The following is a 16,841-nucleotide window of genomic DNA, read 5'->3' on the forward strand; positions in this document are numbered from 1 at the left end:
AGAGACAGAGAAAGATGGAGAGACAAGGGGACCTGGCTGAGGGGAGAGGAAGGCCAAACGTCAAATGGAGACAGACTGGTTCCAAAAAGAAGACTTCTGAGATGGAGTCTGAGTAGATTTAGCAGGATTAACGTGTCAAGATCTTCTTACCCTTAGCAGGAGGGCGAGTTTACCTATGAATATAGGGAAACAGAGGGGTAATTCCTATGGAACTTGGTCATAGGGGAGACAAAAATATGTTTGAGTTCATGCAAGGCCTTAATCTTATCATGGAGGGACTTAAACAGGTCAGCTCAGGTGTCACAAAAAGATATTTGTTAACCAGAGGGGCAAGCGAAAGCTTGGCTTTACTGTCATCAGGTAAAGCCTGAAAACATAGCCAAGAATAACACCTCATTACAGAACCAAAGGTAGCAGCCCTCGAAGAGGCATCAGCAGCAGCATCATAGCTGCATTTTATGGAGTGATGGGCAACTTGAAAAGTGGATCCAAGCAGGGAAGGAGCTGAAGTCTTTCTATCAGAATCAGGAAGGTCAGACATGACCTTAGCTACCTGTGAAAGAACAGCCAAGATGTACCTGGCCATGTGGGTCTGGTAATTAATAGCCCTAAAAGAAAGAGTGGCAGCAGTATAAACTTTCTTACCCAACCTTCCATGGCTGAATGGTCCTTATCCAAAGGAAGCAGCTTAGTAGATGGCAACAGCTTAGATGGTTTATCAGAGGAGACTGAAACAACTGAAGGATCAGCAGAAGAGCACTTATACAAAAGCTTGTAATCCTCAGGCACCTTGCAGAACCTGTCAGGTTTCTTGGAAGCAGAACGCTGAGAATTGGGAACTACAGAGGCAACAATAAAGGTGCCCAAAAGGACTGCTAAAACAGGAAAAACAGCCGATAATATGGGCGATTCCACTTATAGAATAGTACTTCTTTTGGATGTCAGACACCTGGGAGCAATCCCACTTAAAATACTCCATCATACAGGCCATAGTATCCCCAAATGATAATTTCTCCAAAGGGGAATCTAGACTTAAGGAATCCTCTTCCTCTGAACCATAGTCTAGATGGGAAGGAATATGACAGAAGTATGCAAGAGATTCTTCCTCAGAATCTAAGTCCTCATCTGGCCTCTTAACAGGGGTGGAAGACCAGAGAAGGGCAGGGACATATACCCCTTGAGAAAGCCTCAATGCCATTAAAGCAGTGACCCCCCCACCCAAGTATAATCCTGCCACTCACACCGGGATCTTTAGCAAAAGGGGAAATATGTTTTGTTTTCTGGTTTTCTTGTAAGTGGGACTCTACCCAAGTAACTTCGAAAATTCAGACCCCTGGCAAGGTTCAATAATTGTAGTAGGGATCTCCTCCCTCACTAAAATGGAATCCTTCTTGGTCCTTTGGAAATAATCAGTCACAGATCCCCTCGACTTCCACAGCAGACACTGGAAAAGCCTCCAAGAGCGTGTGAGAGTTCAGATCCATGCCAGCCTCAAATGGGTTGTGGCAGAGGAATCAAAGGTAGGCACCAGACTGTCTTCAGGGCTTTTACTAACTTCCAGAGAGACACCCAGAGGAGGCTGGACAGCAATTGGATCAGACCTAGGTTTCTTGGCCTTCTTCTTGGCAGATAGCTGGCCTTCGGGATGGAACGATTCTGCCATAGCATCCTGAGCCAACAGCTTAAGTCGTTCGTTCTCAAGGTATATTGACAAATACGATAAATGACTACAAAGAGTCTTTGGGACAAATTCTTGACATACAGAACACTGCATATGGTCATGGAAAGTATCCAAGTAAAAAATACACTGGCTATGATGGTCTTTATGGGGAATTTGCCTCCCACACTGACATTTTCCCTTTCTGGATGACATGAACACAAATGCAAGACAACACTGAAAAAAGGAGGGAAGAAACCCCCAACACAGCACTTATATGAAAGCGGCTTGGCAACCAGCACTGCAAAAGGGCGTTCAGACTGATGTTCGATAATGGCATTCAGTCTGGTGGCAATGAAGTTCTGAATGTTTGGATCCGTACATCACCTTTATGCCCTATGCCTTGCATAAGGAATATATACATTACATACGGTACCTATAAGATCTAAAGGCTTTTGTAAACTGGCTGGACTTTGGGCGGTCTTTGGCAGGAGATCCCTTATGCAAAGAATACAGCAACAGTGATATGGAAGGACATCTAGTCTATAAAGGACTGTGCTAAATGAATATGTCGCAGTAATGATTCAGTGCAAAACAACCCTCAACAATTTCTTCTTGTAAAGTCATCCTTTCTTTGAAAACCAGCTCAAGCAGTTACGCCAGTCAGCCTGCACTTTCCTGTTAGGTTTTGGTGGACTGCAGATAAGGAGAGAGAGAGAGGCACCCTACTGCCCAGCGTCAGTAAGCTTATTTCTATAAACCATAACAGTTTATTTTCTGCAAATACTAAATGAACGAACCAGTTAGAGGTATTCAGGTTTCTCTAATCTTCAGTTAATGGTAGTGACAGAAACAGCTAGCTGTTAAATATCCTGTTTATGCCATTAAGTCTTTCTAAAACTATTTATTTTACATTTCTCTGTGCAAAATTTTCAAACTGTACTTTTAATTATTTTAAGTAAAGAATTTCATTACTCCTTCTCTCAAGCTTGTGGCTGGCTGCTTACTGGTATATATAAGGGCAGCTGCATAAAAAGGTGAAGTACACCTGTCTGCATCCATCTTCTGAACAGCAAGACTGCTTAGCTCATTTTAAGAGTACAGAGCAACTGTGAAATGGGTGTTCCAGATTGCTCTGGTTGACAGCAGTGTTTTATGGTTAACTCAGGTAGGGGAAGCAGCATTAAAACAGGTTTGTGTGTGTGAATGCAAATTAGTTTTATCTAAGATACACTCATCATTGATAGAACAGCACTGAACGACTGATGTGAGTAAATTCCTAACTCTGCTTTACAGTTCTTTAGTGTGAAGTTTTTCTAGTTGTAGCTAGTGTTTATTATAGTCCAAAGCATCCGTGTTCACTGGCCATACATGCTCAAGGCTCAGCACCTCATATCAACACTGGCCAACAACATGGTTTGCAATATTCCTGGCAATTATTGGTGGGAATAGTGAACTCTTATAAAATGGACTTTTACACTCTGAAAAAGGTTCTGCTGCCAAAATGGTTGTGTAACCTACAACCATAAGGTAAATATACAAAACTATAAGCAACTATATACTACACAACAGTTATTTTATTTTTTAGACAAGGTAAGGTAGTAAATAGGAAAAATCAGCACTGAAGGGCATGCCAAAATATCAGCAACATAAAGAGGTTAAACAGTGCAAACTAAAGGACTCCCATATGCTGGTGTAATAACGGAAAAGTTGACATCCACCTTGTGTGTAGCAGAAGTTCAGCCCATTGTAGCACAAGACAGATTATCAGAGGTTGCACGTACAAATAATGTGATAATGGCTCAATAGGTCTGTGGATCATCTCAAAATGTAGTCTGGTCTTCAGAAATGAGAGGTGGACTTGGAGAAGACACCTCAAAACAAGTGAGAAAGGAATTGTTTCAAAATGCAAAGGCAGCAAGAAGAGGAATAAGCAGAAGCCAAAAATAAGAAGCAACATCATGAAGCTACAGACAGAAAAAAGAACTTACAAAACAGAGAAAATGGATCAAGTGCAAGAAGGAGATGCTCAATCTTTACCAAAGGCAGTCAAATATCAGTGGTGAAAACCCATCAGTACATATCAAGGTCAGCACTACAACTGTTTTTTCTAGTATAAAAGATAAGGATGACAGAGTCTTACTCACATATTTGAATGTATGTATAATCAGTATTAACAGACCAGGAGCAATGGGTGAGGTTTTAATTACCTCTGCTCAGGGGTAAGGAAAAACCCATAAAAGGCAAGTTAAATGACACTGATTGGATTACATCAAAGTTAAAAACTGTGCAAATACCTTAAGTTAACTCATGAAGCTTACAAGGAAAAATCAAAGAACATGGGCGAAAAGCAAAGGATACTATCAGTGATTTCACCGCATAAACACTTTAACAACTGGGTGAGTGAATGTCAAAAGACGAGTCTTGAAATGCTAGGTGACCTTATAATAAGGAAGCAATCACTAATTACCATGTCTGATGATGAGAATCTGGTGACAGAATAGGACTATAACACTGTTAAGGGAACAGGCAGAAAGGGTGACCTCTAGTAAGTCAGCAAAGCACAGCAGTACAAGAAAGGTTTGCCTAGAAGTACATGCAAATAAAATGGACCCATTGGGGGGGGGGCACAGATTCCACAACCAAAGGCAGGAAACAGCTCCAGTAAATGCAAACTCCTTGGGGTTTGATGATTCTGATGTAACCAAGTGGGGCATGTACAGTACAAATCTCCACATTAACAGGGTGGAAACAAAAGCTAAATAAAGGAGGCAGGCTAGATGACATCACAGTAGTGTGGTCTGTCTTGAGACAACAGCTGTTCCCAACCACCACAATGGCTTGATCCCTATCATGGAAAAACAGACCATTGTTTAGAGGGATACCACATCAGACTTGGCTACTGTTAAACCTGCAAGCGATAAACAGGAGTAACACTTGCCTACATGATCTGCTCCAAATAGGTCATGGAAGAGACATTGTTTTATTTACCACTGTTCAAAGTTCACTTGGACTGGGAAGGGGCACAAGTATGTAATCATTTGGCAATGTTTGATGGCATTCCTGCAGATGTGTCAACAGGAAATTATTTTGAAAATATATTACCGTATGTACATGTGAACACAAGAAGCCAGGCATGGAAACCACTGCATGAGGAAGGCAGTGGGGGAGATCAAACTACTGCCAATATTTCCAACGGAACCGGTTGATGTGGCTGCTTAAGGGGAAGAGCTCCATAGTAGCAACAAGCTTAAATCTGAGACACAGCTGTCAAAATGTAATGGATGCCCTCTGGAAGGATTTACATCAGGGAATAACTGGGCAGTAGTGACAATCCTGAATGTGAGCCAAAGCTGTCAAAAATACTACACTTTCTTTGAAAATGGAACTAGGGAAGAGCACACAAGAGCTGAGAGTGGTACAGTGCTTGAATTCCATCTTGTAGAACTTGGGAGTGATAGCCAAAGAAGTTCCAGATTCTGAAGAAGGATATGTATACCTTTTCTGGGGTCTGATGAGCATCGGGTGCCTTAACCCAGCGTTCAGTTCATCCTGCAATGCCAGTTGTGCTTACCAAAAGTGGCCCAGTGGGCGCTTGCATTCCGCGCTCGGCTCGATGCCAGCAAGTCAGACTTCTTACCAATTTAAAGTTTGAGAAGAGGTTAAGATTGTTTCTGCCCCAAGACCTCAAATCATTGCTTTACCAGATAAAACTGTGTCCGCCGAGTGCCAGCTATCCTGAAGGAAACTTCGGAGGGAACCAGCTGCTAGATAGTTCAATTAGTCTTTTACCCCTATATCCAGGTCCGATGACTGATTTGCACTTCAGGACTGCTACAGACCTCCACCAGAGTTTCCTCTGGCTTCACCCTGCCCAGGCATAGTTCACCATCTTTCAGGTCCCACCAAATGCACTCACATGCTCCAACTCCCTGACGGGACATTATATACAAACATAACAGGACTACAGGCTATTGTAGAGATAGTGGCCTTCTACTTCTAAATGAATGCTACAGGCTGAAGTAAACAGTAGCGGTCTGTCCCAATGGCCTACTCTCAAGCACTTTCAGCCATAACCATTGCATTTCTTTTTCAGGCCACATGGACAAAGCATTTAAGGAGGTTTATGTAATTTTTTTATTGGCCAGGTATATGCAAAGACATGAGAGGGCATTGCAAGTCATTAGCAGAGCCCTAAGGTTGACAAGTGTCCTTATCTGCTACTAAGGAACCATTTCAAAGGGGCCAGCCCCTGAATATCCCAAAAAAACACAGATAAGTGTCATACATTTGCAATGGTATACAAAGATGCGAAGCGCTTTCAGATGACAGCTATGTCCTGTTATGAGGCAGAAAAGGTGGCAAATGAGTTGTAAGAAATTTTCAGCAGACTGGGCTTTCCATGGGAAACACTTAAAGAGAGGTGGAATTTTATGTCAGACTTGTTAGTTTCTTTGTTAAAGTTTTGCATTGTAAAGTTGCAAAGGAATACCCCTACCGTTCACAGTCCAACGGTCCAGTAGAAAGATTTAACTCTACTCTTAAGTATATGTTGACAACATTCCCAGACCAGTTCAAGCAAAACAAAGACAAGTACGTACCCCCTAGGGAGAGGCATCATCAAATAGCCCACAATTTTTAAAAATCAGTATTACTTTATGGTCATTGGGTGAGGGTGTCTCTCTAGTTAACCAGTGATAAATGGGAGGATGAATGTGAATCATATAAGGAGTCTGCTATACAGCATATTCTAAACTTCAAGACTGAACATAGGGTGATCATGGAAAACGGCATTGAGCATAAGAACAGCAATGAAACCTCTGATAATGCTAAGACAGCTAAAGCCCAAGAACATGAAGGTGGCCAAAATGTGACTGTGTGTATTCCTGCTCAACAGAATAAGGAGAAAATACTCATCAAAACCAAAGACAAGGCACACTTGCCCCATTCATGAAAACCTTTAATTATTCATCCACTCCTCTAAGTTCTTTCTCTGCATTAACAAAGCAAAAACAAGTTTCATAACTGACCCTAGCAGGAGTAACAGACAGAGGCAATCAAGTGAGCCAGCATGGCGAGAACTGTACATATGTGCTCTGCAGCTGTCTGTACAGCACTACCTGGCAGCATTAGATAGGCATGCTCCCACATGTGCATGGATTAAAATGGCATTAGGTTGTACGGTCACTTGTAATGCCATGCAGGCTGCTGCTTATCATTCTCCACCTGGGGTTAGCTGTGCATTTACTTAGTCTCCCATCCTCCTTACAGTGGCCATGTTATCCCCAATTTCTTGATCACTCCAAATGATGGGTACAATACCCAATCCTAGAAAACAGACAATGCCGCCAGGGCCAGGGTCTTCCAAGATGGCTGCACACTGCTAGCTCTTCCAGTGTGAAAACAGAAACTCAGCAGAGAAGGCCAGTAGACTTGTGTTATGGGTAAATTTCAATAACTGACCAGTAAGTATACTGCCTGGATGCCAGAAAAAAAAAATAAATACAGAGGACATGGAAAAAAATCAGCTACAAAAAGTGAGGAAGAAAACAGTGACTGGGGAAAGTTCTGCAGCTGTTCAGCAAAAAAGCAATGCAACTTCCAGACATGAATTCTAATAACCTACAGGAAGACACAAGACAACTGCACACTGACCTGGTTAAAATAAATGAAACATTGATGGAGTATATATACCCAAACAACAAAAGGTTAGAAAAAATCAGAAGTCGAAATGCAGAAAAGGCTGGCTGAATATGAGACTGCTCAGGAAGAGAGGTTTCAAAAACATAACAGAATTAGAGGACAGAGCACACAGGAAATAATGAGATTTTCAGCTATACCAGAGAAGCTGGAAGAACAGAATGCATTAATTTTATGAAAGCACAAATATGCAACTAGTCTGGTATTCAACAGCAGGAGTTCTTAGATGAAAGGGTACAGCGTGTGTACGTTCCAATCCTGGCTATAAGAAAGTAACCTAGACCTTTAATAGTAAAGTTGCAATCTTACCAGCAGAAGGAATTGATTTTGACAACACTCTGGCAGAAGGACAAAGTATTAAAAGTGGGAGACAGCAGAGTGTTTATGGGGAATGATTACTCATTGTACACCAGGCAGAAGAGAAGCAAATGTATTCCACTAGTCAGGGAATGTCGAGAGGCAGGTGTGAGATTCAAACTGCTGTACCCAACTGTCTTCAAAGTATTCTTCCTTGGACATAATCATTTTTGATGATGTACATGCTAAGGAAGAAATACAAAAGTTTGTCCAACAAAAGGTAAGCTGTGAAACAGAGAGAAATTCTGCTTCATGTTCTTCTGGTAATAAAGACCAGAGAGAAACTGTACCTGTGAAACTTTTTCCAATGTTTTTTCAGAAAATGCTGGAGTGAAGGAAGGAAGCAAGAGAGCTGACTAGAAGAATCAAGAGTATGTTGGAAATGAAGCAGAGACAGGAACTGGGAGATGGAGATGAACAGGAATAAAACCAGTAACTTAATGTGGTATTACAATGCAATAATTATACATGTGAAATATGGCAGAACAAGAACATATGAAAATATTGAACATCTTCAGAATTTATCAGACTTCTGGGGACTCTAAAGCATATGCCCTACTTTATGTCATTAACATTCAAAAAAATGCCTTGGAGAGTGGAAGAGGAGGGAGAAAGGCAACTTTAAGTAAAGATTTTTTTTCCTCAATTCTATTATTTTTGTGGTGTATGGTTTTCTCTGCATGCTATAAAGTACAGTTTTCTCAGTTATTTTTAAGGGTAATGGGGATTGTAAACAGCTGCTGCTTTTTTTTTTTCTTTCTCTGTTATCTCTTCTTGTTCAGTTTTAAGAAATGTAGGCAATGCAATGAAAAAAAACTGGTTAAACAGCATGACAAAAGAAAAAAATAATGTCTTTTTTGCTCATTCTTGTATGGGGAAATGACTGGATTAAGGACCTTGGGTTGATTTTGTAGCAAGTCTTAATACTAAGCAAGTAAATGAAAATGAACAGTGAATATCATGAGGCTTTCTTCTAGAAAAAAATGCATGTATGCTCAGTAGCAATTCTGCAGCTGGTCTACATGTTTCCATGAAGACAATCTGATAAAGAGAAACTGGCTACAGGCCAGTGGAGAGTGATTAGCTGAAAAAAACTGAGAAGAGAAATTGGCTAGGACATAATGTTCTCTGAAAACATTCATGGGTTTTCCCAGCTGGAAGAGCTATAAAGAAAAGACGAAACCAACTAGCACTTAGAAGCACAGGCTGCACCATGCATCTAAGCATGTTTAACCTTTCTTTCAGGTTAACTCAAGTGTATGAGTGTGGCTGTCAGTTTTGGGACTTATGTTCTTATTTGGAGAGTAAAACTTCAGTGTTTGAAAATGTAAATAGTTTTGTGTGTTAGTATTAAGTTAATATGTTTTATGGGGTATTGGGGGTCTGCTTGTTTTTTTTGTTTGAGGGCTTTCAATAAAACTAAAAGTTTTGGAAGATGTGACATAAGCTCAAATGGATATGATAAGAAATAACTGTATAAAAGTTCAACCTGTCAAACAGTGTATGCATTTAACACAAAAGCTGGAGTTAGACATTTAACAAAAAAGGTGAGAATAATAACTTTTTAATGCAATGATGCTTTCTGTTAACATCTTTAAATGTCAATGGTTTCTCAGATAAATACAAAAAAGAAAGAGTAGTGAACTATATTAAAATGTAGAGTGCAAATAGCTATGTTTCAGGAGACACAGAAATAACTCAACATGTGAATTTGATAAAGAAAGGTTTTCAGGATGGTTATTTAATGGAATACCTGGGACAAAGGACAAGAGGAGTACTTATATTAATTGCAAGAGGAGCTCCAATAGTGATAGAAGAGAATAAAAAAGATAATGGCAGATTTCCAGTGCTAAGGGGCTACTGGCAAAGGAGGAGGATTACAATGGCATATATTTAAATTCCACCTAAAACTGCTATAATGAAGATTAAGAAAATTCTGGGAGAAATAATCAGTTTTCAGCAAGGAATGTTACTTATATGTGGGGAATAGAATGTGATTTGCAACAGTGAAGATGTGTTTGAGGGACCCAGAAGGTAAAGTAAAACAAAACAGGGTAGACTATTTGTCACGGAAGATGTAAATTCCGTAAAAGGAGTTCAGAGTAAATTTACATATTATTCCCCAAGATATAAAATTTGAGCTAGGTTAGACAGAATTTACATTTCACAGGAACATGTACATTTAATTGAAGGTCTTGATACACACTCAATAACTATTTCAGCTCATGCGCCAACAATAACCAAAATAAAAACACAAGGTAATGAAATAAAAATGAGACACAGGCACTTTCCAACCAACCTGCTGAAAAGAAAGGAATTTAAGGAATGGGTAGTGGAGGTTATTCAGGAGCTATTAGAGAGGATAGAAATTTCTTCTGAAATTATAGCTAGGGAGTGGAATAAAATTAAGGTGGAGTTTAAAAATAGGGTGGAAATAAAAATTAAGGGAGCTATGGTTAAGAAGCATCAAGAATTATTTAGAGGAATTGACAAATGTTAAAGTATTACAGAATAGGGGGAATCTCACAGAACAAGAAGAGGATTAACTGCAGAATGCTAAGCAGAAAATAAGGGATTACCTCGATAATATGCATGAGTTTAGAAAGATTGTTGTTAACCAACTGTTTTTTTATAATAACAGTAGAGCACAAATACTTTTAGTACAATGACTCAGGAAACAGAAAGTAGAAAGGGATGTCACCAAGCTTATGCAGCCTATAACAAAGGAAGGCAACAAGAGATCCTGTAGAGGTATTAGAAATATTTCAGAAATTCTATTAAAGTCTGTATAAAGCAGAAAAATATGGAAATCAAGAAAAGATACAAATGGAAATGTCTGTGGAAGAAATAAATACGCTAAGGGTAGAGGCAGATGAGGCTCAATTACCACTGGTTAGGATAGAAGGAGATGAGATAAAAATTGTGAAGTATAGCCAATCTACAGGAAAGTCTCCAGGAACAGATGGTATCCTGTGGAAGTTTGGACACTAGGAGAGAAAACACTGATAAAGATCTAGAAGGTTTTGTTTAACAGTATTTTAAAAGGAAGAGAAGTACCAACGTCCCCTAACAGATTTGTTTGTTTTCCAAATGAATTGTACAGGTTATATAGGTCACATTAAAGGTGGGAAAAGTTTTGAAATTATTTATTGTGGTCTCATTTTTTTTATATCACAAAAGCCTGGCATTTTAAATCCGTTAATGGAAAAAATAAAAAAAGTGCAATAAGCTGGTTGCATAAGTGTGCACACCCTTAAACTAATACTTTGCTGAAGCCCCTTTTGATTTAATTACAGCATTCAGTCATCTTGGGTATACACCTACCATCAATTAAAGGGACTCTGATTAACACCAAATAAAGTTCAGCTGTCCTAGTAGGATTTTCCTGACATTTACTCAGTTGCCTGCTACAGCAAAAGCCATGGTTCGCACAGAGGTTACAAAGCATCAAAGGTATCTCATTGTTGAAAGGTAACAAGTCAGGAGAAGGGTACAAAAAATGTTCACAGCATTGAATATACCATGGAACACAGTAAAGACAGCCATCAAAAAGTGGCAAAAATCTGGGACAACAGTGACGTTGCAAACAACTGGATGTCCTTCCAAAATTGATGAAAAGACCAGATGAAAACTGGTCAGGGAGGCTGCCAAGAGACCTACAGCAACACTAAAGGAGCTGCATGAATTTCTGTTAAGTACTGGTTGTGTACTACATGTGACAATCTCCTGTATTCTCCATATGTCTGGACTATGGAGTAAGGTTGCAAGACGGAAGCCTTTTCTTACACAGAACATCATCCAGACCAGGCTAAAATTTGCAAAACAATATAACAAGTCTCCCAAAAGCATGTGGGAAAATACATTATGGTCTGATGAGACCAAAGTTGAACTTTTTGGCCACAATTCCAAAAGGAACGTTTGGCACAAAAACAACACTTCGCATCACCAAAAGAACACCATCCCCACAATGAAGCATGGTGGTGGCAGTATCATGCTTGGGGGTTGCTTTTCTTCAGCTGGAACTGGAGCTTTAGTCAAGGTGGAGAAAATTATGAACAGTTCCAAATACCAGTCACTTTTGGCCCAAAATCTTCAGGTGTCTGCTAGAAAGATGAAGACTGTACGTTTTTGTATTTTTTTACATTTTTTCCTCTAACAGATTTATTTGTTTTTCAACTGCATTGTACAGGTTATAGGTGACATTAAAGGTGGGAAAAGTTTTGAAATGATTTATTGTGGTGTCATTTTTTTATATCACAAAAACCTGACATTTTAACAGGGGTGTGTACACTTTTTATATCCACTGTGTGTGTATATGTGTATGTGTATATATATATATATATATATATATATATATATATATATATATATGTATATCTATATATACACACAAACACACACACACATATATATATATATATATATATATATTTATGAAACTGACTTAACATAGTAAAACCATGAGACTTAATATGCTGAGCAGGCTCAAACCAAAGACATGTGGTTTCTGAAGATATTTAGGAAATCTACTAGGAACAAAGGAAGGGGGACAGATGGGGGGGGGGTGAAGAAGAATGAAAAATGGGCAACACAGATGCCAAGTTATGGTAAGCACAAAATTTTTAAATCTGATTTTGTCCTTTTCATTCTTCCTCACTACTGGGTCAGAGTCCCCACCTACATAACTCTTGGGTGGCCTTCATAGAATGCTATGAGGGACCACTGTCGAACCAAAAGAAGCTCCGATTCTGGAGATAATGTCCAGCTTGTAATGAGTAACAAAGGTATGTACAGTAGACCAAGTGGCTGCTGCACAAATATCATCAATAGAAGATCTGGAGGAAAATGCAGTTGAATTTGACAAGGACCTGGTGGCCGGCGAGGCAAACTTAAATCTTTTGCATGATAAATCAATGAATTGCAGTCTGTAATCCATTTAGCAAAAATGACATTAGACACTGCCTGTCCCAAACAATTAGAAGAAAAGGACACAAAAAGCTGATCAGACTTGCTTTGTTGTTTTGTTCAGTGAAGATAAAACTGTAACTGCCTATGAACATCTAGAAGGTGTAGCATATATTCACCTTTATTCAAAAAATTGGGGAAAAATACTGGAAGTTGAATAAATTGGTTAAGATTTAACTCAGTGGCTATTTTGGGCATGAATGAAGGGTTATAGTTTGAAGGGATACTCTATCTTTGTGAAAGACGATATAAAGGGATTTCGCTGATATCACCTGCAATTCAGAGATTCACTTCGCCGAAGTAATAGCTACCAGCAGAAGAGTTTTCCAAGAAAGATATTTTAAATCACAGATGCTTCCTGGCTCAAAAAGGTTTATGGGTTAATCCTTGAAGAGCTACCGTGAGGTCCCACTGTGGAGAAGGTTCTTTAATGGAGGCCTGAGAAGGAAAACTCCCTTCATGAAAGCTTTACATAGTTTAGTAGAAGGCAAGGAAAAATGTTGGTTTCCTGAGTGAAAATTAGATATCGCCGCTAGCTGGAGCTTAACCATGGAAAAGCTATCTCCTTGATCAAAGTGGATAAGGAAAAGTAAAATGTCTGGAATCAAACCTAAAAAAGGATCAATGTCCTCTTTGTAAGCCCATATAGAAAATCTTTTCCACTTACATTTGAACAGCTTTTTAGTGGAAGACTTCTGAGAGGCCAGAACAAAGTTAAGTATTGGGGAAGCAAGCCTGGGCCATCTAATCATGAGGTTAGTTTGAGGGAGTGGAAACTGGGGTGCAGGATTTCTGATGGGTGAGATGTGAGATCCCGAGAAGGCTCCCAAATCCACAGAGGATACTTATGATGAGACCATAGGAAGGGTATCTACACCTGGCAAGGTCAAAAGGGAGCAATAAGGATAACGGAGCTCTTCAAATTGCTCACTTTCTGAAGAAATCTAGGGATCAGAGGTAGAGGATGGTAAGCATAGACTAGAGCATCCCTCAGTGACTCTCCCTGAGTGGGGGATCAGAGCAAAATACTTGCTGCACATTTTGAGGGGACAGGCAAATAGATCGCAGCAAGGCTGGCCCCAATGGCTAAATATCATGTTTGCTACTGACTGGTTGAGGGACCACTCACGAGGAATCAAAATGGACCTGCTGAGCCTGTCCGCCAATACGTTGTTTTTACTGGGTATGTGCGTTGCAACTAGAAAGCAGTCTAAAAGAAGCAGTTCCTTTACATTTGAGAGGGGGAGATTTCAAAAATAAAGTGGGACAAAGAAACACTGTAACAACTTAAGCTTGAGGCAGATACGGCACCTGGCCTTAATGAAAATGTTAATAACATTAAATGTTTTTTAAACGTTAAAGATTACAGTTATTTAATAGCTATTGATTTTTTATTAGGAATGTGACTTTAAACTAGTTGGAGAAACTATTTAAATACATAATTCGTCATTGGTTTTCTTTTAAATAACACAAGGTTACATGGTTGATTTATTCTGAAGAAGTCCTTTCTGGATAAAGGCGAAAATAGAACTGTGGTTACACTATTTTCTGGAGTCCATTTCTTCCATTTCTCTTGAAGTGCTATGTTTGGTGTTTCTTTTTTGTTGTGGTCTGAAGAGTTCACCCATTCCCAGACTCTCATGGCTCCCTGCTTAATGGGTAAGACTGAGTTCCTCCTTGTTTGTTGATGTACCAGACCACTGACATGTCTGTGTTTACAGCAATGGTCCCTAGAAGGAGGTCATCCTTGATATGCAACCTGGTCTATAATGGGGACACGTGCCTTGGACCAACTTACAGTTGTAATGCCACCACCCCCCCAAGCTGGGAAGCATCCGTGGTCACTCTGGCTGATGGCGGGGAAAGAGAAAATGGCCTTCCCAAGCGCAGGTCTTGGCAATGAACGTACCAATGAACATGACGTCTGCAGATTGGTGTGACTTTTATAGGCATAGAAAGATGATGATGAAGGAATGACCACTGAACTGCTCAAGACCAATTGAGTATCCACATGAAAAACCTGGCCAGGGGGATTAGTATTATTGATGTTGACGTGGATCCCAGTACCTGTAATACCAGCCTCGCAGGAGGAGAAGGGTGAGATAGCATGTTTTGTATCTGAACTCTCAAGAAAGATATTCTGTGTGATGGAGTATAAGCCACTATGTGCAAGGTATCTAGTTGGGTTCCTATAAATTCTGGACTTTGCATCAGAGTCTGCTTTGATTTTGTCAAGTTTACAGAAATTCCTAAAAGGTTTGAGATGTGAATCAGATAATCTCTGGCTTGAATTAGTCAATGCCTGGTTGAGGCAGCAAGGAGCCAATCATCTAGGTACGGAAACACCTGGAATCCTCTGAGTCTCAAGTGAGCTGTTACCACCGCCATGCACTTGGTGAACACCGGGGGTGGCTGTGTTGAGACCAAAGGGCAGTGCTCTGCATTGACAGTGATTGGCTCCCAGCCGAAGCGCAGAAATTTCCTAGAGAGCCTGTGCATCTTTATGTGATAGTACAAGTCCTGGAAATCTATGGAGCACATCCAGTCATCTTTCCACAGAAGCGGCAGAATGGACTGTATCATAACCATTCAGAACTTTGACTTTTTTATATACTGATTCAATTTGCTTCGATCCATGATTGGTCTGAGGTCCCCCCATTTCTATGGCACCAAAAAGAAGTGTGAGTAATTTCCGAATCTTATCTGTTTGGTTGGGACCTTTTAGATGGCTTTTTTAAGCAGCTTTTGGATTTCTAGGGCTACTAACTCCCTCTGACTCCGGGAATTGTCTGGGAGTTTTCTATTTAGTCTTATAGGAATAAGGGAAAAGGGAATGCAACAGCCTCTGGATATAATGTAAAGCACCCATTTGTTTTGTGTAATACTTTGTCCAGGCTTCTGGGTGCAGTAAAAAATGTCCCCAGGGTGCCTCCAAAGAACAGCAGTTGGTCAGCACATCAGGAGCACTGATATGGCCTGTCAGGAAAGGAATGCCTAAAGCCCTGATTCTGCGGATCCCTCTCTGCCTCTAGGGCGACGCCTGCCATTGAAACCTCCTCCTCTGCCTCTGGAAGACAAATTTCCCTGTGTCCTGGAAAGATGCCCGAGACTTACAGAACCATACTTTCTTGCAACCAAGTTGGTTCCTGGAGAAGGTACACTGAGGGGTAAAAAACTTGATTCCAAAAGCAGATAAGGTCTTTCCTTCCTACAAGCTGTAGGTAAGCATATCCCTGAGTGATGGTCAGAATAGGGAGGAACCATCGAAAGAGGCATTAACAAAAGAAGTCTTTAAGGGTTCTGCAAAATCAGAGAGCCTCATCCAGACATGTCACCTGAACTGGCTGGTTGAGAGGCACCTTCCACTGCATGGAAAATTGGCCTCATCAATGAGTTAGCTAAAGACGATAGAGAGGCCAGCTGCAGGGAGAAACTTTCTTAAGGTCCTCCTCCGACATGGACTCAGCGACAGAATTTGAGAGCTCTTTGATCAAATCTCTCTGCAAACGGGTGACGTGGGCCATAAAATTCAATCTCAGTGTGAAAGGAACTGAGGTGTAAATGCGCTTCCCAAACATATCCATCAGTCTGGACCCGTTGTTCGGGGGGATGCACAGTGGAGCTCTGGAGTGCTAGCTTATTCTTTGTGGCTGCTGCCACAACTTTAGCATCCACAGCAACTCCCTTACTCCAGAACTGGGAGTCTGCAGGTGGAGATGGGATTTTATCCGGACATTTGGGAATTGGTTCAACAGTGTCTTGCTCCTTCCATACCCAGCGGGAGACAAGGTCAATAAGCTCATCTGCCAGGCTGGTCACCCAAGATGTAGATGGCCCAGCCCCAAAAGCCTCCAGAAATGCAGTCTCCTCAGGAGAACGATTTTGGGAGGACCATCCACCTCTTTGCCTAAGGACTTCCATGATGTCACCAAAGGAGACAGCAAGTAGTGATCATGGAGATCCTTCATGTTCCTCAAAGTCTGTGTCCTCCATGAAAGACTCCATGGGGGAGTCTATGTGCCTTGTTTTGCACAACCTCTTCCGACAAACCTCCTCAGTGGGGTGGTAACAGAAATAATGGGCTCAGCACTCAAAACTGGAGAATGGGGAGTAGGAATCAAGACAGAAGAGGACGGTTCTCTGGCTGCAGAGAGAGCCTTTT

The 16,841-nt window shown here is 40.6% G+C and overlaps 1 protein-coding gene across 1 annotated transcript in view; it reads right to left on the reverse strand.

Moving 5' to 3' along the window:
- Positions 1 to 16,841, reverse strand: part of WASHC4 (WASH complex subunit 4) — a 1,952,913-nt gene that overhangs the window by 1,486,309 nt on the left and 449,763 nt on the right. The window lies entirely within an intron of this gene.

This window comes from Protopterus annectens, chromosome 11.part0 (assembly GCF_019279795.1).
Source record: "Protopterus annectens isolate FY-2018-M chromosome 11.part0, PAN1.0, whole genome shotgun sequence".
Taxonomy (NCBI): domain Eukaryota; kingdom Metazoa; phylum Chordata; order Ceratodontiformes; family Protopteridae; genus Protopterus; species Protopterus annectens.